This window comes from Schistocerca cancellata, chromosome 4, assembly GCF_023864275.1.
Source record: "Schistocerca cancellata isolate TAMUIC-IGC-003103 chromosome 4, iqSchCanc2.1, whole genome shotgun sequence".
Taxonomy (NCBI): domain Eukaryota; kingdom Metazoa; phylum Arthropoda; class Insecta; order Orthoptera; family Acrididae; genus Schistocerca; species Schistocerca cancellata.
Genome location: NC_064629.1, coordinates 196,313,835 through 196,341,127, shown reverse-complemented (window position 1 = coordinate 196,341,127; position 27,293 = coordinate 196,313,835).

Sequence of the window (27,293 nt, the reverse complement as noted above, 5' to 3'; positions counted from 1 at the left end):
CTCACACTTCGACTCTCACACTCATCATCACGAAAATTTCCTCCAGACCGAACTGTACAAAAAGGAACATGAATAACCCACTGCCTGTGAACCTATCTTGCTACTCTTTCATGCAAACCACACATAATTAAATTACGTGAAATACATCACACTGGCAACATAAAATACAATCACAACGAATGGTCACAACGTTAGAATCACTTCACTTTTAGCTTTCCCACTTCTATTGGTATTCATCCCTGTTTCACACGACACTGCACCACTTCGTAACTTTTATTTCCTACTACAAACTCTGGAGGATATATGCACGTCTTCCTGTGCAATGCAAGCCACGTGGCGTTGCTGGATAGACGGCTGACGCACCTTGCTTCTCTCTCAGAGTATTAGAGTTTGAATCTAGCGTCACACGGAAACATAACACGCAAAGTAATATTAAGATAATATTCATCACACACGCGAGTCCTCAGCTGATACATTGGACGAGTACTTCTCTTTATCCTTTGTCTCATACACAGATTGAGACTCATACAGTACTCAACACGTGGAGCTGCTCACGCCATTTCTTAAGTATTTCCAACTTACAGTACACACGCCGGTAATTCAGCTTAACTTTGGCACTCGGAAGTACTTCAACTTAGTACTAGCACTCGCAAGTATTTCAACTTATTGCTACACGTGGTTTCATTGTGACCGTTGGTCACTTCCGAAGATTACTACGATCCCCTTAATAATACCTTCCCGACATTTTAATTCTCCCCCCAAAAATCCGGAAATAGAGAAATAAATATTCCGCACTACTCTTAAGTATTTCACATGCATACCATTGTATCCACTCTTTTGTCTTTACGGGGCACACACAAGACAGGTCTTACCAACAAAAGATCCAGCGCCCGAGTGCTGAAATATGGCCGTTCTTCAGGTCATCTTGCACCTACGCCGAGGTGGGGGAGCACCATGCTACCGTATTGGTCAGCCACATTTCAGGCGCTCAAAGCTCAGGTAAATTTCATCTCTTTGGTTCCACCAAAGGTGACCAAAGGCCCGTCTCAAAGATGATCATGTATTGCACATTCACTATCTGTGGCTAGCAGACGACCATACATTCATTCATTTCTCAGATCTCACGAAATTGTATGTAGGGATTTATTTTGTGGGAGTGCACATGTGATCCATTAAATAAATGAACTGTCCATCTTTCTTACACTGGTATCCGGTTTTGGTGTGTTAAGTGAAATTGAGTTATTATTACAAAAAATATGTTGTTCTGACAAGAATAACGAAGAATGTTGTACCTATTTTCAATGTCAGGCGGTACTGTACCCTTTCAGGCTAATCAATTTAGTCTTATCTGAAAGGATAGAATACAATGATGTTGTTGTGGTCTTCAGTCCTAAGACTGGTTTGATGCAGCTCTCCATGCTACTCCATCCTGTGCAAGCTACTTCATCTCCCAGTAGCTACTGCAACCTACATACTTCTGAATCTACTTAGTGTATTCATCTCTTGGTCCTCCTCTACGATTTTTACCCTCCACCCTACCCTCCAATACTAAATTGGGGATCCCTTGATGCCTCAGAACATGTCCTACCAACCGACCCCTTATTCTAATCAAGTTGTACTACAAACTCCTCTTCTCCCCAATTCTATTCAAGACCTCCTCATTAGTTATATGATCTACTCATCTAATCTTCAGCGTTCTTCTGTAGCACCACATTTCGAAAGCTTCTATTCTTTTCTTGTACACAGTATTTATCGTCCATGTTTCACTTCCATACATGCCTACACTCCTTACAAATACTTACAGCAACGACTTCTTGACACTTAAATCTATACTGGATGTTAACAAATTTCTCTTCTTCAGAAACGCTTTTCTTGCCATTGCCAGTCTACATTTTATATCCTCTCTACTTCAACCATCATCAGTTATTTTGCTCCCCAAAGAGTAAAAGTCCTTCACTACTTCAAGTATCTCATTTCTTAATCTAACTCCCTCAGCATCACCCGACTTAACTCGACTGCATTCCATTATCCTCGTTTTGCTTTTGTTGATGTTCATCTTATATCCTCCTTTCAAGACACTGTCCATTCCGTTCAACTGCTCTTCCAAGTCCTTTGCTGTCTCTGACAGAATCACAAGTCATCGGCGAACCTCAAAGTTTTTATTTCTTCTCCATAGATTTTAATACCTACGCCGAATTTTTCTTTTGTTTCCTTTACTTCTTGCTCAATATACATGTTAAATAACATCGGGGATAGGCTACAACCCTGTTTCACTCCCTTCCCAATCACTGCCTCCGTTTCATATCCCTCGACTCTTATAACTACCATCTGGTTTCTGTACAAATCGTAAATAGCCTTTCGCTACCTGTATTTTACTCCTGCCGCCTTCAGAATTTGAAAGAGAGCATTCCAGTCAACATTGTCAAAAGCTTTCTCTAAGTCTACAAATGCTAGAAAGGTAGGTTAGCCTTCCTTAATCTTTCTTCTGAGATTAGTCGTAGGGTTAGTACGAGGTGCATTCAAGTTCTAAGGCCTCCGATTTTTTTTTTTTTTAACTACTCACCCGAAATCGATGAAACTGGCGTTACGTCTCGACGTAATCGCCCTGCAGACGTACACATTTTTCACAACTCTGACGCCATGATTCCATGGCAGCGGCGAAGGCTTCTTTAGGGGTTTGTTTTGACCACTGGAAAATCGCTGAGGCAATAGCAGCACGGCTGGTGAATGTGCGGCCACGGAGAGTGTCTTTCATCACTGGAAAAAGCCAAAAGTCACTAGGAGCCAGGTAAGGTGAGTAGGGAGCATGAGGAATAACTTCAAAGTAGTTATCACGAAGAAACTGTTGCGTAACGTTAGCTCGATGTGCGGCTGCGTTGTCTTGGTGAAACAGCACACGCGCAGCCCTTCCCGGACGTTTTTGTTGCAGTGCAGGAAGGAATTGGTTCTTCAAAACATTTTCCTAGGATGCACATGTTACCGTAGTGGCCTTTGGAACGCAATGGGTAAGGATTACGCTCTCGCTGTCCCAGAACATGGACACCATTTTTTCAGCACTGGCGGTTACCCGAAATTTTTTTGGTGGCGGTGAATCTGTGTGCTTCCATTGAGCTGACTGGCGCTTTGTTTCTGGATTGAAAAATGGCATCCACGTCTCATCCATTGTCACAACCGACGAAAAGGAAGTCCCATTCATGCTGTCATTGCGCTTCAACATGCCACACAGGCAGCCATGTGGTCGTCCGTCAGCATTCGTGGCACCCACCTGGATGACACTTTTCGCATTTTTAGGTCGTCATGCAGGATTGTGTGCACACAACCCACAGAAATGCCAACTCTGGAGGCGATCTGTTGAACAGTCTTTAGGCGATCTCTCAAAACTATTCTCTCCACTTTCTCGATCATGTCGTCAGACCGGCTTGTGCGAGTCCGAGGTTGTTTCGGTTTGTTGTTACACGATGTTCTGCCTTCATTAAACTGTCGCACCATGAACGCACTTTCGACACATCCATAACTCCATCACCACATGTCTCCTTCAACTGTCGATGAATTTCAATTGGTTGCACACCACGCTAATTCAGAAAACGAATGATTGCACGCGCTTCAAGTAAGGAAAATGTCACCATTTTAAGTATTTAAAACAGTTCTAATTCTCGCCACTGGCGGTAAAATTCCATCTGCCGTACGGTGCTGCCATCTCTGGGATGTATTGACAATGAACGTGGCCTCATTTTAAAACAATGCGCATGTTTCTATCTCTTTCCAGTCCGGAGATAAAAAATAGGAGGCCTTAGAACTTGAATGCACTTCGTATTGCCTCACGTATTCCAATATTTCTTCGGAATCCAAACTGATGTTCCCCGGGGTCAGCTTCTACCAGTTTTTCCATTCGTCTGTAGAGACTTCGCGTTAGTATTTTGCAGCCATGACTTATTAAACTGATAGTTCGGTAATTTTCACATCTGTCAACACCTGCTTTCTTTGGGATTGGAATTATTATATTCTTCTTGAAGTCTGAGGGTATTTTGCCTTTCTCATACATCTCACTCACCATATGGTAGAGTTTTGTCAGGAATTGATCTCCCAAGGCTGTCAGTAGTTCTAATGGAATGTTGTCTACTCCCAGGGCCTTGTTTCAACTCAGGTCTTTCAGTACTCTGTCAAACTCTTCACGCAGTATCATATCTCCTATTTCATCTCCATCTACATCCTCTTCCATTTCCATAATATTGTCCTCAAGTACATCGCCCTTGTACAGACCCTCTATACACTCCTTCCACCTTCCTGCTTTCCGTTCTTTGCTTAGAACAGCATTTCCATCCGAGCTCTTGATATTCATACAATTGGTTGCCTTTTCCCCAAAGGTCTCTTTAATTTTCCTGTAGGCAGTATCTGTCTTACCCACAGTGAGATAAGCCTCTACATCCTTACATCTGTCCTCTAGCCATGCCTGATTAGCCATTTTGCATTTCCTGTCTATCTCATTTTTGAGACGTTTGTATTCCTTACGGCCTGCTTCATTTACTGTATTTTTATATTTTCTCCTTTCGTCAATTAAATTCAATATTTCTTCTGTTACCCAAGGATTTCTACTAGCCCTCGTCTTTTTATCTACTTGATCCTCTGCTGCCTTCACTACTTCATCCCTCAAAGCTACCCGTTCTTCTTCTACTATATTTATTTCCAACATTCCTGTCAATTGTTCTCATGTGCTCTCCCTGAACTTCTGTACAACCTCTGGTTTAGTCAGTTTATCCAGGTCTCATCTCATCAAATTCCCACCTTTTTGCAGTTTCTTCAGTTTTAATCTACATTTCATAACCAATAGATTGTGGTCAGAGTCCACATCTGCCCCTTTAAATGTCTTACAATTTAAAACGTGGTTCCTAAATCTCTGTCTTACCATTATACACTCCTGGAAATGGAAAAAAGAACACATTGACACCGGTGTGTCAGACCCACCATACTTGCTCCGGACACTGCGAGAGGGCTGTACAAGCAATGATCACACACACGGCGCAGTGGACACACCAGGAACCGCAGTGTTGGCCTTCGAATGGCGCTAGCTGCGCAGCATTTGTGCACCGCCGCCGTCAGTGTCAGCCAGTTTGCCGTGGCATACGGAGCTCCATCGCAGTCTTTAACACTGGTAGCATGCCGCGACAGCGTGGACGTGAACCGTATGTGCAGTTGACGGACTTTGAGCGAGGGCGTATAGTGGGCATGCGGGAGGCCGGGTGGACGTACCGCCGAATTGCTCAACACGTGGGGCGTGAGGTCTCCACAGTACATCGATGTTGTCGCCAGTGGTCGGCGGAAGGTGCACGTGCCCGTCGACCTGGGACTGGACCGCAGCGACACACGTATGCACGCCAAGACCGTAGGATCCTACGCAGTGCCGTAGGGGACCGCACCGCCACTTCCCAGCAAATTAGGGACACTGTTGCTCCTGGGGTATCGGCGAGGACCATTCGCAACCGTCTCCATGAAGCTGGGCTACGGTCCCACACACCGTTAGGCCGTCTTCCGCTCACGCCCCAACATCGTGCAGCCCGCCTCCAGTGGTGTCGCGATAGGCGTGAATGGAGGGACGAATGGAGACGTGTCGTCTTCAGCGATGAGAGTCGCTTCTGCCTTGGTGCCAATGATGGTCGTATGCGTGTTTGGCGCCGTGCAGGTGAGCGCCACAATCGGGACTGCATACGACCGAGGCACACAGGGCCAACACCCGGCATCATGGTGTGGGGAGCGATCTTCTACACTGGCAGTACACCACTGGTGATCGTCGAGGGGACACTGAATAGTGCACGGTACATCCAAACCGTCAGCGAACCCATCGTTCTACCATTCCTAGACCGGCAAGGGAACTTGCTGTTCCAACAGGACAATGCACGTTCGCATGTATCCCGTGCCACCCAACGTGCTCTAGAAGGTGTAAGTCAACTACCCTGGCCAGCAAGATCTCCGGATCTGTCCCCCATTGAGCACGTTTGGGACTGGATGAAGCGTCGTCTCACGCGGTCTGCACGTCCAGCACGAACGCTGGTCCAACTGAGGCGCCAGGTGGAAATGGCATGGCAAGCCGTTCCACAGGACTACATCCAGCATCTCTACGATCGTCTCCATGGGAGAATAGCAGCCTGCATTGCTGCGAAAGGTGGATATACACTGTACTAGTGCCGACATTGTGCATGCTCTGTTGCCTGTGTCTATGTGCCTGTGGTTCTGTCAGTGTGATCATGTGATGTATCTGACCCCAGGAATGTGTCAATAAAGTTTCCCCTTCCTGGGACAATGAATTCACGGTGTTCTTATTTCAATTTCCAGGAGTGTATAATCTATCTGACTATCTGATACCTTCTAGTATATCTAGGCTTCTTCCATAAGTACAACCCTCTTTCATGATTCTAAAGTACAATTATCAACTTAATTCAACATCAGCATACATTATTTATTTTTAAAGCTTATGAATAATTACTAATTGTTATCTGACTTAATTTGAGACAGTAAATTTCAAAACATATGTGTCCTGTTTAATTCCACAGGTATATCTTGATTCTCTTCAAACTGGGGATGACCTCTGCTGTGGCTGTAGTTACAGGAAGCTATGAACACAGTCCTCAGATGCATGCTTACAGGTAATACAGTTTAATACAGTTATTAAACACCTCCCTTTTCAGCACCAGCATCTCATCAAATGAACGCCCTGCTAGACAGTTCCTGCATAAACATCTATCTGCATGAGTTGTGAAATGCAACTCTAACCTATCCCACTACATCACCATTGTTTGCTGAAAAGTATTCTTCTTCTTATGCTGGTTCATTATCGGTGCTTTAGAAGCCTCATGTAGCAAGCAAGGACACAGTTATCGGCTGCATACTTACGGGTAAAATAGTTATTAAACTCATTTTTATTCCGTACCAACGTCCCATCTATTGAACAATCACACACACTACTGCTTCCACTGAGACTTAGCTTTTGCGAGGGCCATATGGTGATTGTATCATGAACTAGTTCACAACAGATCTCATTACACACCAACAGCTCAACATGCACTGAATGTTTACTGCCAATTACTGGGATGTGGAATGGTGGGTAGCGGGTGGTGGAAAGTGAGGGTGGTTGTAAGACAGTTTTGTGCATCCTCTGGTGGTAGTATTGGTGACGAGGGCAGTCCATCTTAAAACTTAAAGGCAAACATACACACGCGTGATCAGAAAAAGTGGGGGCAAAGGTTGGGGGGGGGGGGGGATGGAGGACTGTGGAGGACAATCCACCAGTAGAATAACACTCCAAGAACACATTTCCCACCAAACTAAATAACATACACCCCTCCTCTGTTGCAGCTCAGACTAAGGTCTTTACCGCCAATTTACAGGTGTGGGAGGGGTGGAGGGTGGTGGCTGGTGTCACAGGAGTGGAGGGAGGAGCGTAGTGTTATGATTCTCGTCGTCAGTTTTTATGATGACAGGTGGCTAATGCTAAACAAAAACATATATTGCAGGTTTGGCAGTGAAGTCGGTAAGGTTGCAAAAATGTTCAAATGTGTGTGAAATTTTATGGGACTTAACTACTAGGGTCATCAGTCCCTAAGCTTACACACTACGTAACCTAAATTACCCTAAGGACAAACACACACACCCATGTCCGAGGGAGGACTCGAACCTCCGCCGGGACGAGCCGCACAGTCCATGACTGCAGCGCCCCTGACCGCTCGGCTAATCCCGCGCGGCGCTGGCTGCATAGTCTGTACCTGCAACGACTGAAATAATTAGTAGTCGTCGGTAAAAAAAAAGTATATATTGTACTTAACTTGTATTACATGCTTCTTCGTATGCTGCATAATTATAATTACAAATGTATCTAGAGAGCCATTACTTATGTCATACTTCACTAAGCGCATTGTTAGAGCTGGATTCCTATCAGCTGAAGGCTATGCTACATTCCTAGTTGACATCCCGAGCACTAGTGGACGAGATCTCGCTAGATCCTTGTCACAAGCCGCGGAGCGGCGCTGGTCGCGACTCGCGGGTCCAGCGATATCTATTACGAACCGCGGTCGATATATGCAACCCCTGACAAGTGTTGTATCGAACGTTGATACCACACGTAGGGAGTTAGTTTAGTGGAGGTAGCCCAATTGATTTATCTTCCACAAGAATAGTTCCCACCATTTCCACAGGATAGACAAGTGTGTGACATTATAGGGAGTGGAGGAAACGCAGTGCCACTTTGAATAAATTATTTATTCCAGAAATTGTTTTGTGTCACTACTTACATCCTCTGCCAAGTCAAAGAGTGCGGCTTGTCTGTGGAGCACCACAGTCAACTCTACTAGCTCCAAACATGCTACTTTCTCTCAGCTAGTGTTATAGTCAGATGAATATGGTACATAGGACGATTTTAGTCATACGAATAAGGTACGTATGGCCGTATCTAGGGTGTATGATGCACCTATGCACTTATTTATTTACCCTGGCCCCTCTTCCTAAAGTTCAGCATTGCTATTCATTTACAGACTATCAACAATTATGTGTAACTTTTAGCTTCAGTTCTAAATTTGCTGAAGTCTTAAGTAATATATAACACAAAGCATATGCACAAGTTAAAAATTTAAAAATAAGAACATAACTACTACAGTTCAATAGCCCATTTTACTGAAAAATTACCGTAGGAACATCAAACTTGGACACGACGTGTGGTAAAAATACAAAGAAAACCATTATAGATTAATACCCCATATCAAAATAATTTCACTTAAATGTAAAATGTAATCAGTCCAAAATTCATGAGACAATACCATTTAATTGTCCTTTCCAAAAATGTAGCGAACTTAAATGACTTCCCTCCCACTTTTGTATTTGCGAATTTATTTATCACATCTGAAAATCTGGACTGTCCTGCCTGATTCTATGGCTAGTATTCCAAGATTTATGAGTCGTTCTTGATTTTATGTTCTATTTTGTCCATAGGAAGTTCTTAAACCGTTCTAGAACAGGGCAGGACCTTTCAGCTGAACAGTTTGTTGCTGGTGTACAGCTGTAATTCTTGAGTGCTCGGTACATATTTGGACAGATATCACCAATTTTTATTTATTTATCTTTTTGAAACCATCATTCTACAGAGAAATGGAAGAGATGACATCTTGTGACCATCTTCTTTCTTCATAGACAATAGATAGCTTTTAAAATGTATACATTCCCCACCAATTTTGTTCTCTATATCAGAACTATAGATGGCTCTAAGTTCATCTGCAGCATCATAAATCTGAGCAGCTTGTAGTTCGCGATATTTGGAGAATGGAAACTCTTAAGTTATATTCTTTTTCGATATTAACTTTCTTCTGTAACTCATTCTGAAGAGTTTTTACACTCTTAGAACATTACATTTTCATTCTTCTCCAGATTTCAGAACAATCTGATCGTGTTTGTTCTTCAGGAAATCTGTGTTCGCCTTGTGAGTCAGATTCATCAAAGAATTTCTTGCATTTAACTTGACGTTTCCTTTCTTGATTCTCAGCAGCAGAAGGAGATGGAACTGATTCCGAATACCTGATTTGCTTAAGTTTCTTTTCAGCTGAATTCTCGTGAATTTAAAAAGATGTGTAAAGCTCACTTAAAAACATTGAAAAAGAGTCATACATTTCAACAGAAGTAGAAATATGTATATCCTCGGCTTGCAAATTTTCATTGCTTCTTTAAACTGTTGCAGAATACAATCCCACACTGATGTCATGAAAGTTATCTCAGTCCTATATTTTCTAAGAAGACCAACACCTTCACATTTACCTCTCTCATTTTCTGAAATTATTCTTAATGCAGAAAACTCAAGTTTCCAATGTGCATTCAAACTCCTACAAGCACACTCACGCGCACACCATCGTCTTGTTGACAATTACTTCAGAGTCATACTTGCAGAATCACAAAATGTTCCATCTGCCTGTAGAATCTGCAAAGAAACTGTATAAACCATGTATTAACTCAAGAAACTGTATTGCAGCTGTGCAGCCGTGAGCCAACTAGATTCAGCGAGTGATCCGAACATGGAATGAAAAAAATTAAAGAATTTCCGTTTTTGAGTCTCTCTTCAAGCTTGAATATGCACCATACATGACTGCGTTCTCATATGATTGAGAGCTACAATTGTCAAATTTCGGTCCACGTACTTCTGAAGAGTTAAAACTGCCTCAGAAAGCTTCTCTCCAGTGTAACCTACATTTTTTATAAAATACAGGAATCTTTCAACTGAGAGCCCGCATTCATTTACGTATCTAATTATTACACTTAAGTAGTCTTCATGGGATATATCTGGTGTAAGACTGATAAATATTTGGAAAAAATAACTTCATAACATATTTTTTGGGTTACTGACTTCCCCATCATACGTATTAAATCTTCATAAGTCGCTGGTGACAAGTATGAAGTAAATCCTTTTCCAGGGTTAACAAACATTGCTATATGGTCAGCCAAATAGAACCATACTTCGCAATTTATTCCTGGCACATCACGAACTTTCCATTTTTCATAGAACCAAACACCTTTTTGTCTCCACCAAATGCTAAACCTTAAGATAATAGCTTCTTAACTAAAGAAACAACTCAGTTCATGCTCATGCTGAATGGACAACGGTTTGCCAATAACTATTCATCTTGTTTCTTCGGTTTTTCAGATTTTTCAAGAAGTCTTTGTGAGATGTAAAATTTCCATGTTTACCTATTCGTATTCTAGCATGCCTCCAATCACTGAAACCAGATGATGCCAATAGCGATTCACCACCAAATAATTTACAACATGCACCGAACAACGATACTTGGCATGGAAAATATACAGAATATTCACGGTTGATAATTTCCTCATTCATCAAAATCTTCTGAAATAATTTTTTGTTGCAGGGTCGCTGAGATTCTTCGACGTATCGCATTGAGGATAAAAAAAATAAGTATTTTTGTTTTGATTAACACAATTTTAACCAAATAATCTAGAGTCTGGTCATTGTTTTCCTAGTAAAGTGGGTCAACACTGAAAACCGGAAAATTCTCTGCTTTAGAGTGTGTAGATTCTTGCATTCCTTCCAGAACTCCGAAAGTTATAGCCTCTGCATTCTGATTGCCCTTTAGGACTCCAATTTCGCATGCAGTTACAGAGCTACACTTTTCATTGTTACTGTCTTGAACTGCAACTTCACCTGAATTTTCATAGCCTCGCGGTTCACTTTCTTTTACCACTGAAATGAGTCTAGTCGCGGATTTTGTGTAAATGTTCACCATCCCCGTCTGTCTTTTTCTTCATCTTTCTTTCGATACGCAGCACCGCTTAATCTAGATCGTCTGTGCATACAGCTATCGTGAACTGAAGAAACAAATCTGCGATGCAGAGTTTTGAAAACTGAATATACAGTAGACTCCCAACTGTCCGGTCTAATACGGCGGAAGCTCAAGCTGGACAACAAAAAACCGGAATGGCCGGAGTTTTATGAATACTCTTTCGACTCCTGCAGTACCATTAAAAACTCCATTTTTATACGAAAACCAAATTTTGTTATCTTTACTGGCTTCCATAATCATTACATTTTTTCGTTCATCACCCATTTCGTGCTCTTTATTTGAAACAAAAATGATCCCAAAAAACAACAATTTAAAAACGCACGCACTTTGGCTGTCGGAAGAAACAAAAAACACAGATTCAGCAGGAAAGCTGCTCTCTACGTGTGTTCATTATTGTTTGTGGGCTCTTCTAAGTTCGGTTGGTTTTTGGAGAGCGGCTCCTGAAATTTATTCAGTGTTATAATTGTGACCCCAGATGTGTTAGAAGCATAATCGGTGAATAAAACATTTTGAAAAACCAGACAGCATTGTAGCCGGCCCCTGATTGCTAAATCTTTGGAAAAGTACGGTATGCCAAATAAATTAATCTTCATATTATTACGGAGAAATATTGTTGCGATATTAAATAAGTAGCACGTATAGCCCAGAATATGGATAGTCACGAGCTGGATACTCGAAAGCCAACTGTACACAGAGCGAGGTGCCGCAACATTTAGCACTCTGGACTCGCATGCGGGAGGACGACGGTTCGATCCCGCGTCCGACCATCCTAATTTAGGTTTTCCGTGATTTCCCTAAATCGCTCCAGGCAAATGGCGCGATGCTTCATTTGAAAGGACACGGCCGATTTCCTTCCCCATCCTTCCCTAGTCCGATGAGACTGATGCCCTCGCTGTTTGGTCTCTTCCCCCAAACAATCCAACCAATTTTTCCTTCCCCATCCTTCTCTAATCCGATGGTACCGATGACCTCGCCGTTTGGTCCCCTCCCCTAAATCAACCAACCACTATACTTTGATTATATCAAATACAACAGAAAGAACTTCACTATGACCAGTTAGTACTTAGTTTTAAGTTTAGAACTACGTGAAGCGTTCATTCTAGGCGCGTCGGCTGCTGTCCAGTAAACATGAGTAGCAGTTCTCACAATGATCAAATGTTGTCTTTATTTGCACTGCAGGAAACGAAGAATGTGGAAATACGAAATGAACACTAAACGAGAAGATGACGGGGAATTTCACAGTCTTTGCAAGGAACTGTATTCTTGTGAAGACCGTTTCTTCAGTTATTTTCGAATGTCTAGGGAACAGCTGGAAATGTTACACAAGCTTATTTAACCGAAAATCTCAAATATTGAAAAGAGCCCATAGGTTCATAGGAAAGACCAATTTTATGGAGGCAACCTCATTGTTTGTAATAGAATTTTATTTATGGTACAAACCATTTACTTTCTTTTATTATTTACTGTAACTATATATTCTGAAATATAGTAATCATCATAAAACACGGAACTGTATAAATAAAATATAAAATGAAAAATACTGTCAACCCTGTGTGCAAACAAGGGTAAGCTGTAGGTCAATCGTCAACCGTCTACACTGAAACAAAATTTGGATCCTTATATATTTCTCTGGTGCTAGAAAAGTCACGGGAGGAATACCCTGGTCCCAAAATTGCAATGGTGACTTCATTTTAAGATATTCGATCAGCACTACTTCGTGACACCACTGAGCTGAGTGATGCAAAGACTGCGGTGTATAGATGTGGTGGTGGTACATCATTTTATATCGCAAGTTCAATCTTTCCAAATAGTAGGCCAGCTGCATTTTTAAAGGAGTTAGTGCTCCAGCTGGGAATGTCTTGAACGAAGATCGAAACTCAAAAATAAGTTGCCACATGGCCGAGTCCGCGCTTCTCACTCCTGTTACTGTCTCTGATGTACTGATCATTTGTGACTGCAGCTACATTTTCATTTATTTATTTTCGTTATGGCTTCTTCGAGGGATGACCTGACATTACGGATTCAATTCTGCTTCTTCCTCTCGACGCCCATGGAATTGGTTCTTCTGACTCTTCAACTTTTTGTGATGTATGAGGTGGCGATAGTGTGTCAGGAATAAACTCCAAACGACCTGCCCATGGACAATTCTGATACTTCTTGGCTGAAGCTGTGTCTCCCTTCATGGGTTTCACGTATTTGCTGTAGGATTCTCGTAGAATTTTCCGTTTTGCTCGAACAGGCTCGGGCTCACTTGTTAGTCAAGCTAAATGCAAATTATTTTATGTCATATGAGCAATTTATTACCAACAAACAGTACAGTTTATTCCAGATCTTAGGCCGCTGGTGAATCACACGATACAATCGATTTTAATTCTGTATGGGAAGGAAAGCTGTCTCCAGATTAGTCAAATATGTGTGTCAAGAAGTGTGCAACGTTTTACAGCCACTCAACCAGCGGAGGAAATTTGGAAAAAAATTGAGATGGGATTGGTAGATCGGTGGCAATTTCCTAACTGCACTGGCAGCATAGATGGGAGGCGTGTTAGAATAAAGAACCGTAAAAGCAGTGCCTCAAATTAGTTGTCACAAAAACTTGTTTACAATTGTTCTGCTTGCAGCTATTGATCACCATTACAACTCCTTAGATATGGATGGGCCGCCGTTTGGTGGAAAAATGTCTTTGGTATTCGCGCTCATAGGCGTGGGCAGCTACTGCAGACAACGTGACAGCACAAGTTTTGAAAAATCTGCATTTTTCCGAGAATTTGTACGAGGAAAATTTATTCTGCCTCTGAAGTCATTGCCAGGCACAAACTTGCCCATCTCTCATGTGTTGACAAGTGATACAGGGTTCATATTAAGAACATACCTGATAACCCCTTTCTCCAACTCAGCGGCCTTGGAAGATCCTTCAAAAGCAATGTTCAACAAACAGATATGGATGGGCCGCCGTTTGGTGGAAAAATGGCTTTGGTATTCGCGCTCAAGAGTCTTTCTGAGCCTATAGACTTACAATCTCTACTGCAGTAGCTGTTGTTAAAGCAGCATATTTGTAGCTTAAATTGTAGTATAATGGCACCACTAGTTTGTGCATGCACATTTTTATGTCAAATGAACTGTATTATACATTACAATATTCATCTGCTACTATATCATGCAAATGCGCATTTATTTACAAACGAAGAAAACACCGGTTTGTATACACTTGGGTCAGTTTTCTTCCTTGTTGCCGCGTTTTTTATCATGTTTTTATAATCACAGTGTCAGATATCGTACAGAAATACAGGGTGTTCACAGAAAAATATCGAAAGCTTTTGAGAGGTGTTAGTTCCCATGGAAACAAGAAAAATACGTCTAATAGACATGGGTCTGGAAACGAATACTTTCTGAGATACATACGTGTTTATAGGAATGGCTACGTGACGCCTGATTGTGGATAACAGCACAGTCTTGCACTGACGCTCCATCAAATGCGTCTGCAGGGTATTATGTTGTTTTACTCACAGTACTGTACCTACCCTTACGAGGTCTGCAGTCAGCTGCGTGGTTTGAGTCGTGTTGTAGGCTAGGTTAGTTTTCGTCGTGTTTGTGCCTTATTGTACATTACTGTCAATACTGGGTACGTATTATGGTGTTTTACCTTCTTCCAAACACGAATTAACTTACGTGTCTACCGTTATTGCGCTGTTTGTACTTACAAATGCTGTAGTACGTTTACATTTTCTCTCTTACAGCATTTGTTGCCAATGGGAGCCTACTACTCGACAGGTGAAATGGCGGATATGATATTCTGCTATGGTTTAGCAAATAGACGTAGCCTAGGAGCCCATGCCCTCTACTTCCTGAAAATTTGCTGTACCCATTAATCTACAGCACGTTCAAGCCATAAGGCCACAGTATCATTACTGCAGATGGCGGTTCCGTAAATGACTGTCCACATTCAACATTTTATTTACCAATGAGGCAGGCTTCCCAAGAGATAGTGGTGTGAATTTTCATCATCAGCATGAATGGGCAGATGTAAATCCCAAGCAGTTCAGGAAACAGGGCATCAACACCAGTCTGAATCAACGACTGGGCAGGCGTGCTTAGTGATACATTAATAGGGCCATCTGTCCCACCACAAAGGTTAATTTGGGCGCATTATCTGGACTTCCTCATAAATGTGTTGCCTACCTTGCTGGAGGCTGTGTCACTGCAGCAACGAATACAAATGTAGTTCATGCATGATGGCGCACCAGCACACTTTCGTCATAATGTGCGCAAAGGTCTGACACAGACATTTCAGGACAGCTGGATTGATCGGGACGGGGGTCGGTGGCTGGGGGAGGGGGAAGGGGAGAAGAGGGGTAGCTCACCTCGGCCTGCTCGTTCCCAGGCCTCAATCCCTTAACGTTTTGGTTATGGGGACACGTGAAGGGACTGGTCTACATCACAGCAGTCGACGACGTGCAAACAGCACACGGTCGCCCCCTGCGGGTCCGGGGTAAGAATAGGCCCGAGGTATTCCTGCCTGTCGTAAGAGGCGACTAAAAGGAGTTTCAACCGTTTCGGCCTTCCATGTGATGGTCCCCCTTGGGCTTTGACCTCCAATTTTCAAAATTCTACAGAAGTACGAGCCTTTTGGGGAAGGACGCCTTACGTGGTGTACCACTGGTCCTCAGTGCACTAAGACCTTGGCACTTAGCATTGTACTGGCGTTGTAACCATACCCACTATTCCTCAAATTGGGCCTAAACGCCTGATGGGTTGTACTCGTTACGCCCCTAGTGCGTCCCCATCTGCACCTACTTTCCTGATGGACTTTCCATGGCACCAGATATCCAGCACGGTAGCCAGCCGGTTGTGGTGGGGTCGTCATGTACCCTCTAGGTTGTAGCCCCCTGACAACACAGGGATCGTACTGCCGATACCTGAGCTGCACCCTCCCCACGTCGGCCAAGGAGTAGATGCCCGTCTCATTGGGGCATCAGGACTCCCGGCAACGGTCATCCTGCCAGGTGGCCCTTGCTGAGGCTGGGTGGCGCCCGTGGGGAGAGCCCCTGGTCGGAGTGGGTGGTATCGGGGTGGACGTTTCGCAGATGAAACGTCAACACGTATCAGGTCGCTCTGCGGCCGAGTCTTTCAAAAGAAAAGGTACTGTCTCTAGTACTGGTTCTCCTGCCCTTTCCTCCTTGGCCACTCCCTGGGAGGAGGGACAGGCCTGCCGGCTTGGGGTGAAGTACTTCCCCCGCTATTTGGTCTGTTCTCGAACCGATGGGGGGACGTTCGCCACCTCCAAGCCCATGTTCTTTGTTCAGCACATTGCAGACATCTTCAGGGAAATCGAGGCTCTAAGTAAGATGCGTTCGGGGTCTGTTCTTATAAAGACCACCTCCGCCACACAGTCGACGGCGCTCCAGGCGTGCGACCGCCTCGGTGACATCCCAGTGTCCATTGTCCCGCATCTGGCACTAAATAGGATGCAGGGGGTTATTTTACATTGGGACCTCCTGCTGCAATCTGATGAGGAGCTCAGGGCCAACCTGGAGCGCCGAGGCGTACATTTCGTCCAGCGAGTCCAGTGCGGCCCCAAAGACCGTCGCATCGACACCGGGGCCTTTATCCTCGCCTTCGAGAGGGACGTTCTCCCGGAGAAGGTAAAGGTGATGTGCTACCGATGCGACGTGTGACCTTACGTCCCGCCTCCTATGTGCTGTTTTTGGTGTTTGCGCTTTGGGCACATGTCGTCACGGTGTGAGGCTGAGCCCCTTTGTGGCGATTGTGGACGTCCTCTTCGTGAGATACATCCATGCACCCCACCACCTCGGTGCATTAATTGTCCTGGTATCCACTCGCCTAGATCCTCAGACTGCCCCACATATCAGAAGAAGAAGAAGTCGCGAGAACTCAAAACTTTGGATCGTCTCTCTTATTCTGAGGCCAGGAAGAAGTATGACCACCTCCTGTGCTGTTGACCACTTCGTTTGCCTCAGTCATGTCCACTCCTTCCTCGGTATCCTCACCCCCATTCTATCCCCCCTCCACCTCCTCCCCCCATCCGGGGTCTTTGTCTCTGCCTCCCAAATCACTCCTTTCCAAATCCTCCTCCCCCGCGGACCCAGGGGCCACCCTTCCTCCTCCCCAACCCCCGCCGCCCGAGAAGCGATCCTCTTCTCAGGCGTCCATTGGGGAAACGTTCTGGACCCCGGCTTCCGAGGTCCGGCGTTCCAAAACCGACCCCGCACGTGAGGACCTTCTTCGGGTCCAGCCCACCCTCCCTGTGCCTCCTCGGACTCCCAAGAAGGCCTCCAAGAAGAAATCTCTATCCCCCTCTCCACCCCGGCGCGTATCGTCTGACGCTCCATCCGTGAGTCGCTGCTCCCGGCCGTCCTCTGTTTCGCCGGGACGCTCTGCTGCCAGGCGCTCAGCTGGCCTCTCGTCGGCAAATGATGCTGCCCCTCCTACACAACCCAGGACAGTGGCCGCAGCTGGCGATGACTAGATGGAACAGGATCCGTCTTCCACCGGTTGTAGCGTTGTTCCCTCGAAACCTGGCCCTCCGCGGCCGTCGAGGTGACCAGCTCTTCCCCCGTCTCGTTCCCCCTCTTCTTTGACTAGCGATGGCCTTGTTACATTGGAAGATAAGAGGTATTCGCTCTAATCGGGAGGAATTACAACTGCTCCCCCACCTGCACTGTCCGCTCGTCCTTCGTCTCCAGGAAACCAAGTTGCACCCGGCTGACCGTATTGCCTTTACCCATTATACCTCGGAGCGGTATGACCTCACCCCTGTGGACGGTATCCCAGCTCATGGTGGGGTCATGTTGCTAGTTCGGGACGATGTCTATTACCATACCATCCCATTGACCACCCCACTCCAAGCAATAGCATTCCGTATTACTCTTTCTGCTTTTACTTTTTCCGTTTGTACCATCTACACTCCATCGTCATCTGCAGTTAGTCGGGCTGACATGATGCACCTGATTGTTCAGCTACCTCCGCCGTTTTTATTGTTTGACGACTTCAGTGCCCATCATCCCATTTGGGGCTCTCCTGCATCCTGTCATAGAGGCTCACTCTTGGCGGATGTCTTCAACCATCTCAATCTTGTCTGTCTCAATACTGGCACCCCGACTTTCCTCTCGGACTCTACTCATACCTACTCCCACTTTGACCTCTCGATCTGTTCTACCACTCTTGCCCGTCGGTTCGAGTGGTATGTCCTTTCTGACACCTATTCGAGCGACCACTTCCCCTGTGTCGTTCGTCTCCTGCACCACACCCCATCCCCACGTCCTTCGAGCTGGAAGATACCAAAAGCTGACTGGGGACTTTACTCCTCACTGGCGACCTTTCCAGACCACGATTTTCTCTGTTGTGACAGTCAGGTAGAATACCTCACAGCTGTTATCATCAATGCTGCTGAACGTTCCATTCCTCGTACTGCCTCTTCTTCACATCGCGTTTCTGTCCCCTGGTGGAATGAGGCTTGTAGAGACGCTATCCGTGCTCGACGACGTGCTTTACGCACCTTTCGCCGCCATCCTACGTTGGCGAATTGTATTGGATACAAACGACTCCGAGCGCATTGCCGTAGAGTCATCAAATACAGCAAAAAAGCTTGTTGGGCCTCTTTCACCAGCTCCTTTAACAGTTTTCCTCCCTCTTCTGTCGTCTGGGGTAGCCTGCGCCGGCTGTCGGGCATTAAGGCCCACTCCTCGGTACCTGGCCTGACCTCAGGTAATGAGGTCCTTGTTGATCCTGTGACTGTCTCCAACGCCTTCGGCCAGTTTTTCGCGGAGGTTTCAAGCTCCGCCCATTACCATCCTGCCTTCCTTCCCAGGAAAGAGGCAGAAGAGGCTCGGCGACCTTCCTTCCACTCGCTGAATCTGGAAACTTATAATGCCCCCTTTACTATGCGGGAACTCGAGCGTGCGCTTGCACTGTCCCGGCCCTCTGCTCCGGGGCCAGATGGCATTCACGTTCAGATGCTGGCACACCTTTCTCCGGCGGGCAAAAGCTTCCTTCTTCGTACCTACAATCGCGTCTGGACCGAAGGTCAGGTCCCCATGCGTTGGCGTGACGCCGTCGTTGTTCCTATACCCAAACCCAGGAAGGATAGACACCTTCCTTCTAGTTACCGCCCCATTTCTCTTACAATCTGTGTCTGTAAGGTGATGGAGCACATGGTTAATGCTCAGTTAATGTGGATTCTTGAATCTCAACGGCTACTTACCAATGTCCAATGCAGGCGACGGCGCCAAACGGTAGCCGTGTTCTTCGATTTGGAGAAGGCTTATGATACCTGTTGGAGAGGAGGTATCCTCCGCACTATGCACAGGTGGGGCCTACGTGGTCGCCTGCCCCTTTTTATTGATTCCTTTTTAACAGATAGAAAGTTTAGGGTACGTGTGGGTTCCGTATTGTCCGACGTTTTCCTCCAGGAGAACGGAGTGCCTCAGGTCTCCGTCTCGAGCGTAACCCTTTTTGCCATCGCGATCAATCCAATTATGGATTGCATTCCACCTAATGTCTCAGGCTCTCTCTTTGTCGATGACTTCACGATCTACTGCAGTGCCCAGAGAACATGCCTCCTGGAGCACTGCCTTCAGCGTTGTCTAGACAGCCTATACTCATGGAGCGTGGCAAATGGCTTCCGGTTCTCTGAAGAGAAGACGGTTTGTATCAACTTCTGGCGATATAAAGCGTTCCTTCCGCCATCCTTACATCTCGGTCACGTTGTTCTCCCATTCGTGGAAACAACTAAGTTTCTGGGGCTCACGTTGAACAGGAAACTGTGTTGGTCTCCGCATGTCTCTTATTTGGCGGCCCGTTGTACACGTTCCCTTAATGTCCTCAGAGTTCTTAGTGGTTCATCTTGGGGAGCGGATCGCACTGTCCAGCTTCGCTTGTATCGGTCCATAGTCCGATCGAAGCTGGATTATGGGAGCTTCGTGTACTCGTCTGCTCGGCCATCCCTCTTACGCCGTCTCAACTCCATCCACCATCGGGGGTTACATCTTGCAACCGGAGCCTTCTACACTAGTCCTGTCGAGAGTGTTTATGCTGAAGCTGCCGAATTACCATTGACCTACCGGCGCGACGTACTGCTGTGTCGGTATGCCTGCCGGCTGTTGTCTATGCCCGACCACCCCTCTTACCAGTCCTTCTTCGCCGATTCTCTCGACCGTCAGTACAGGTTGTATGTGTCTGCCCTGCTGCCCCCCGAAGTCCGCTTCCGTCGTCTGCTTCGACAATTGGATTTTGCCCTCCCTACCACCTTCAGAGAGGGTGAGAGCCCCACACCACCTTGGCTCCAGGCTCCGGTTCATATTTATCTCGACCTCAGCACACTCCCGAAGGAGGGTACTCCGGCTGCAGTATATTGCTCACGGTTTGTCGAACTTCGTGCTCGACTTGCCGGTCACACCTTTATTTACACCGATGACTCCAAAACTGACGATGGTGTCGGCTGTGCCTTTGTCGTCGGGGCCGCCACCTTTAAATACCGGCTCCTCGACCAATCCAGCTTTATGGCCGAGCTTTTTGCTCTCCATCAGGCCATTCAGTATGCCCGCCGCCACCGCCATTCATCGTATGTACTCTGCTCTGACTCACTTAGTGCTCTTCAGAGCCTTGGAGCTCCATATCCGGTCCATCCCTTGGTTCAACGGATACAGCAGTCCCTCCATTCTTTCGCTGATAACGGTTCTCCTGTCCGCTTTCTGTGGGTTCCCGGACATGTAGGAGTGCCTGGGAATGAGGCTGCGTATGCTGCGGCCAAGGCTGCAGTCCACCTGCCTCGGCCAGCCTCCCATTGTGTCCCGTCATCTGACATTCGTGGGGACGTTTGTAAGAGGCTTGTGTCGTTGTGGTGGGATGCTTGGTCATCCCTCCAAGGAAACAAGCTCCGGGCAGTAAAACCGCTCCCAACTGCTTGGACAACCTCCTCCCAACCATCTCGGCGAGAGGAGGTCCTTCTGACCAGGTTGCGGATTGGGCATTGCCGGTTTAGCCACCGCTACCTGCTCTCCGGTGACCCAGCCCCGCAGTGCCCTTGTGGTCAAGCATTAACAGTGCGCCATGTTTTATTGTCGTGTCCCCGCTTTAGTCAATCTCATGTTGTGCTGTCCCTGCCATCTACTTTACCGGATATTTTAGCTGATGACGCTCGAGCAGCTGCTCGTGTTCTGCATTTTATAACTTTGACTGGCTTGTCCAAAGACATCTAACTTTTTTACTTATTTTATCTGCATCTTTGTCAAGCCTTTCTGGTGTCCCCCCTCCCCTTGAGTTTTACTAGATTCCCTGTGCTCTAATAACTGTGACTGGGCGCTAATGACCTCAGTAGTTGAGCGCCCTTAAAACCCACCAAAAAGAAAAAAAAAGCACACGGTCGCGTCTTCAATGCATGCCAGCAATTACAACAACAACCGGGTATACTTCAGAGAAAGGTTCAAGTGGCTCTGAGCACTATGGGACTTAACATCTGAGGTCATCAGTCCCCTAGAACTTAGAACTGCTTAAACCTAACTAACCTAAGGACATCACACACATCCATGCCCGAGGCAGGATTCGAACATGCGACCGTAGCGGTCGCGCGATTCCGACTGTAGTGCCTAGAACCGCTCGGCCACTCCAGTCGGCTTCAAAGAATGCATCATTCCTTACGCCGAAGGGCAGAAGAGTCCATTATCATGAATGGACTCCACATGGAACACCTCCTGTACACACGTGTTTATTGCAGAAAGAATGCATTTCGGGACCCATGTTTACTGGACTTATCTCAGAAAGTATGTATTTCCAGATCTATTTTCATTGGAATTAGTTTTCTTGCTTCGATAAATACTACGATCTCTCAAAGTACTCGACACTTTCTTTTGAACACCCTGTATGTATGCGAGCAAATCTCATTTTTTATGTTTCTGCCGCCAAAATGGCACACTGGCCCGCTGTGAACTTTATAGAAAATCACAACCTACTAGCTGCACGCCGCAGGCAAGGGCGGTGGAGCGCGAGCACCTCCTGTTTGACAGGGACGATGTCGTGGCATCCTTAATGCACTCGTACGTGGGAGATGTTATACATGTGGACTAGTAGTAAAATACGAGTTTAATGAAAGATACAAATTTTTTTCAACACTTTGCCAATAAATTATTGAATGGCTGAATTCTGATGCAATGAGCACTAAAAAGCTGAACTTATTGCCGTCTGAAATGGCCTTGGAAGGCCCAACGGTACCGACCGGCAACCGTGCCATTCTCAACCCACAGGCGTCACTGCGGATATGGAGGTGCATGTGGTCAGCACACCGCTATCCCGGCCGTATGTCAGTTTACGAGACCGGAGCCGCTACTTCTCAATCAAGTAGCTCATCAGTTTGCCTCACAAGAGCTGAGTGCACCCCTCTCACCAACAGCACTCGGCAGACCGGATGGTCACCCATACAAGTGCTAGCCCAACCTGACAGCGGTGTTACCACTGCGGCAAGGCCGTTGGCCAATGAACACTAAACCTACACTTAAATTTTTTTCCAGTGCAAAGTTTCACCGCTCCAGTATTTTGTTCCCCTGTGTAGCAGCGCACGTTCCACCTGCCTAAATACGCCGCCTTCAATTACTACTCGCCATGACCTGAAGTCATACCCGAAGCACCCATGCACCATAACGTCTTAAGTAACACAGATGTTCTTCTCCAAAACATTAGAAGAATGGTAACTCTTTCCACGTCGGCACAGTACTCGCCGATGACTCATACGGGGTGGTGTAGAACCGCGATTCGTGGTTGAAGACATGCGATACCATTCATCAGTAGTCCTTGCTTCCCAGTCACGGTACCAATAAAGCGTAGTCGTTTGTGTTGCGGTGTTAAAGACAACCGGGATCCCCTAGTCCAGCTGCTTCCATTCTCTGACCAGTGGTGCACGATGACACAGAATATTGCAGGGAATCCATAACCTGATCTCGAATGACACGCGGATGTTCCGGGACTACGAAGTTCTTAATGCACAGTTTGGATATTCTCCCTCGTGGCGGTCAGACTTCGTCGGCTGTAATCTTGACGACGAAGATGCTTGCCCTCACGTTCTCGTGTGGTCCAATATTGGGTCACTGTTGCACCCGAATGCCCCACAGATCTGGATTCTGTACTGTTCGACCAGCCAGCGAAACGGATACAAAGAACCAGGGCACTTTCAAATTCTGACAGCTGCTGATCAAGCTCTCTTAGACGAGTACGCGGCATCTCCGTGTCCTTCATAGTAATTTTGTAACGTAACGTAAAGTTCACTGAATAACTTTGCCCGTTGTTTGAAAAGAGGTTTAAGTCCATCTAAATTTTAGGGAACAATCCCTTGACAGATTAAGTTTATAAAGGTCGCAATGAATTATTTTGGGGCAGTCAGAGAAAACTACGTCCCGTTAGCTACACTTGTGCCAAGAACTACGTATTGTAGTAGCTCAATCATCAATGAAACAAATGTGACTCTGTTTTCAGATGTATTGAAAAGGGATAAATTAAACGAGCAGGGAAATAGCTTCAAATGATGAAATATATATTTTGGCTAAGATTTCGTGTGATAAGAGTAGTCTTTTGTATTTAATAGATGGACAAAACATTCTTGATACATTTATATAAACGAACCTATGGCCTCCCGTTCGCCTTAATCTGGCGAGTCCTGTGAGGTTGGGGAGATCTGCAGAACACGTGGTCGCTGCTCAGTTTCGAAACACAATCACTCACGTGCACTAAATCCACATGCCGAACCAAATGTTGGTAGCGTTTTTGAGAGAAGTGTTGTATGTACATCGTGGTTGGCATCGAGCAGGAATTTGGGTGGCTACATACCTTCTCGTGAACCGCTTCGAATCAAATCAAATCATTCTTTGCTAAATGTATGCTCGATACAATTTTACATATAATTTAAAAGTCCACTAGAAATAAAATTATATATACTGTTCACGCCCCTTATACTGGATGATTCACGAAGATATGCAAATATTGTAATACGTTGTTCTACAAGTAAACCTAAAGTAAAAGTTCATATAAAAATATAGGTCCGCAAATGTTTAGTTACTGCTTTACGGCAAATAAAAAATTTTGCCCGAAATTTAGCGAATTCGCTAATATGAAACCATCGCAGAACTGTACAAGGTTAAAGTAAAGCACGATTTCGATTCATTTTGCTGTTACTGGTCTGGTGAATCTAATAAAACATGTCCCAGAAGTGTATCTTCAATACTTTTCCAGAACATTCAGAGAAGCAAAGATAATTATACACTATGTGATCAAAATTATATGGACACCTGGCTGAAAATGACTTATAAGTTCGTGGAGCCCTTCATCGGTAATGATGGAATTCAGTATGGTGTTGGCCCATTCTTAGCCTTGATGACAGCTTCCACTCTCGCAGGCATTCGTTCAGGCAGGTGCTGGAAGGTTTCTTGGGGAATGACAGCCCATTCTTCACGGAGTGCTGCCCCCCCAGGGGGTCCACAACTCTTTTGTGGATACGTGCGTGGCGAGCACGGGGCCCCGAGCCATTGCAGCCTTCTTTCTCTCCAGGGCTGCATTTCCTTTCCCTTCCCCTCCTTTCCCCTCCTTGCTCCTTTCCCCTCGCCCTCTCCTCTCCCTCTCTTGGTGTCCTTGCTTATGTTGGCCCCGCTATCCTCCTGGTTCTGTTGGTTTTCTAATTCGGCTTTGTTGTATAATCATCTCCTCCGTTTGGCATTCCTTGGTCCCCCTCCGGGGTTTGACCTCCATTCCAAAATTTCTTCTCCGTAGTGTGAGCCATTTGGGGAAGAGCACCTTACCTAGTGTCTCCGACGTGCGCCCTCCTAGTACATTCCATCTTTTCTTTCCCGTCGTTGTCTGATGCTAGGGTGCATAGCCAGCATGGTAGCCAGCCCGTGTGGTGGGGTCGCTATGTACCCTTTTGGTTGAGCCCCCTGAACACACAGAGATCACACTTCTGATACCTGAGCTGTGACCTCCTCATGCATGCCTTGGAGTGGTTGCTCATCCTACTGGAGCATCGAAACTCCCGGCAATGGCCGCCATGCCAGATGGCCCTTGCTGTGGCTGGGTGGCGCCCGTGAGGAGAGCTCCTGATCGGAGTGGGTGGTATCAGGGCGGACGCTATGCAAATGAAACGCATATGGGTCCAGAACTCTGGCCGTTCTTCTGCGGCCATCTCTCTGCATGGAACTGATTCCTCAAGTGCTGCTTCTGTCATCCCTTCGGCCTTCCCTTCCATGGCTACCCCCTGGGAAGAGGGTCAGGCCCGTCGGCTAGGGGCACAACCTTTTCCCCATTACCTAGTTTGCACCAGGACTGATGGAGATAATTTCACCAATACCAAACCTTTATTCTTTGTGGAACTCATTGAAGACAAGTTTGGCGAAGTGGACTCCCTGAGCAAGATGTGGTCGGGTTCGTTGCTGATAAAAACTGCTTCAGCTGCCCAATCTGCGGTCCTTCGTGCCTGTACCCATCTTGGCACAATACCTGTGTCCATTACCCCCCACCAGTCTCTAAATATGGTACAAGGTGTGATTTTTCACAGGGACCTCATCCTTCAAACTGATGAGGAACTTCGGGACAATCTCGGACGGCGGGGTGTTCACTTTGTTCGACGTGTTCAGAAGGGTCCTAAAGACAATCGTATTGATACTGGTGCCTTTATCCTGGCCTTTGAAGGGGATACCCTCCCTGAGAAGGGAGGCCCCTCTCTGTGGTGACTGTGGACGTCCACTCCATGAGGGGAGTCCTTGTGTTCCCCCTCCTGTCTGTGTAAATTGTCATGGTAGTCATTCTCCACGTTCACCAGATTGCCCAGTATATAAGAAGGAAAGAAAGATACAGGAGTATAAGTCCCTCGATCCTTTAACCTACCCAGAGGCCCGTAAGAAATATGCAAGACTCCACCCTGTGTCCATGACATCTAGTTACGCCTAGGTTACATCTTCACCCCTTCCTCCCCCTTCCTTACCCCCATCCCGGACCCCTCTCCTCCCCCCCCCCCACCCCTGCAGCTCCCTCACCTTCTCCTTTGGGCGCTGCTCCCCCTCCCCAGCCAGAGAAGTGTCCCATTCCTTCGGCGTCTGCTGGTCAAGGGCGCCTTTCCCGGGATGCCCCTTCCCGGCACCTTCCAGGCCAAAGGTCTGCTCCCGCGCGACGACCGCGAGAGCCGCGGTCTGTCGGCCCCCAGGTCGCCCGGTCTCTTTCTGTTCCTGATCTTGCTGCAGCTGGCTCCTTCATGCCTCACAGCCCTCCTCGATCGCAGCCTGAACGGAAGAAGAAACATAAGTCCCGGGACAAAGAGCCTCTGGTGTCACCGGAGGTCCCTTCCCTGACTTCACAACCGGATTCTGACCTGTCGTTCATGGACGTGGCCCCCTCCTTGTCGGTGACGGGTGGGGACCCGGCGGTATGACTGGCTCTAAAGTGTTCAGCCCCCATTTAAACCCTCGTTCTGTGGTTCTCCAATGGAATTGTAATGGATACCATCGCCACCTTCCGGAATTGAAATCCCTTCTTTCGTCCTACTCTGCAGCTTGTGTGGTTCTCCAGGAATCTCATTTCACTGATGCTCACTCACCGACCCTCCGTGGTTTCCGTGTTTTCTGTCGAAATCGGGTCGGACCCTTGCGTGCTTCTGGTGGTGTTTGTACATTGGTCCGTACAGACATTGCTAGCACGTGGATTCCTCTTCAAACTACACTGGAAGCGGTTGCTGTTCGGGTCCACTTCGACTCTGCAATCACAGTTTGCAATCTTTATCTCCTTCCTGACAGGACTCTTACATCTGCTACCTTAACCGCCCTTCCTCAGCAACTCCCTCCTCCTTCCTCCTCCTCGGGGATTTTAATGCTCATCATCCTTTGTAGGGCAGTGCCTTTCCATCTAGACGAGGTCTTCTTATAGACCAACTTATTGCAGACCACGACCTGTGCCTTCTTAATGATGGCTCCCCTACTCATTTCAGTG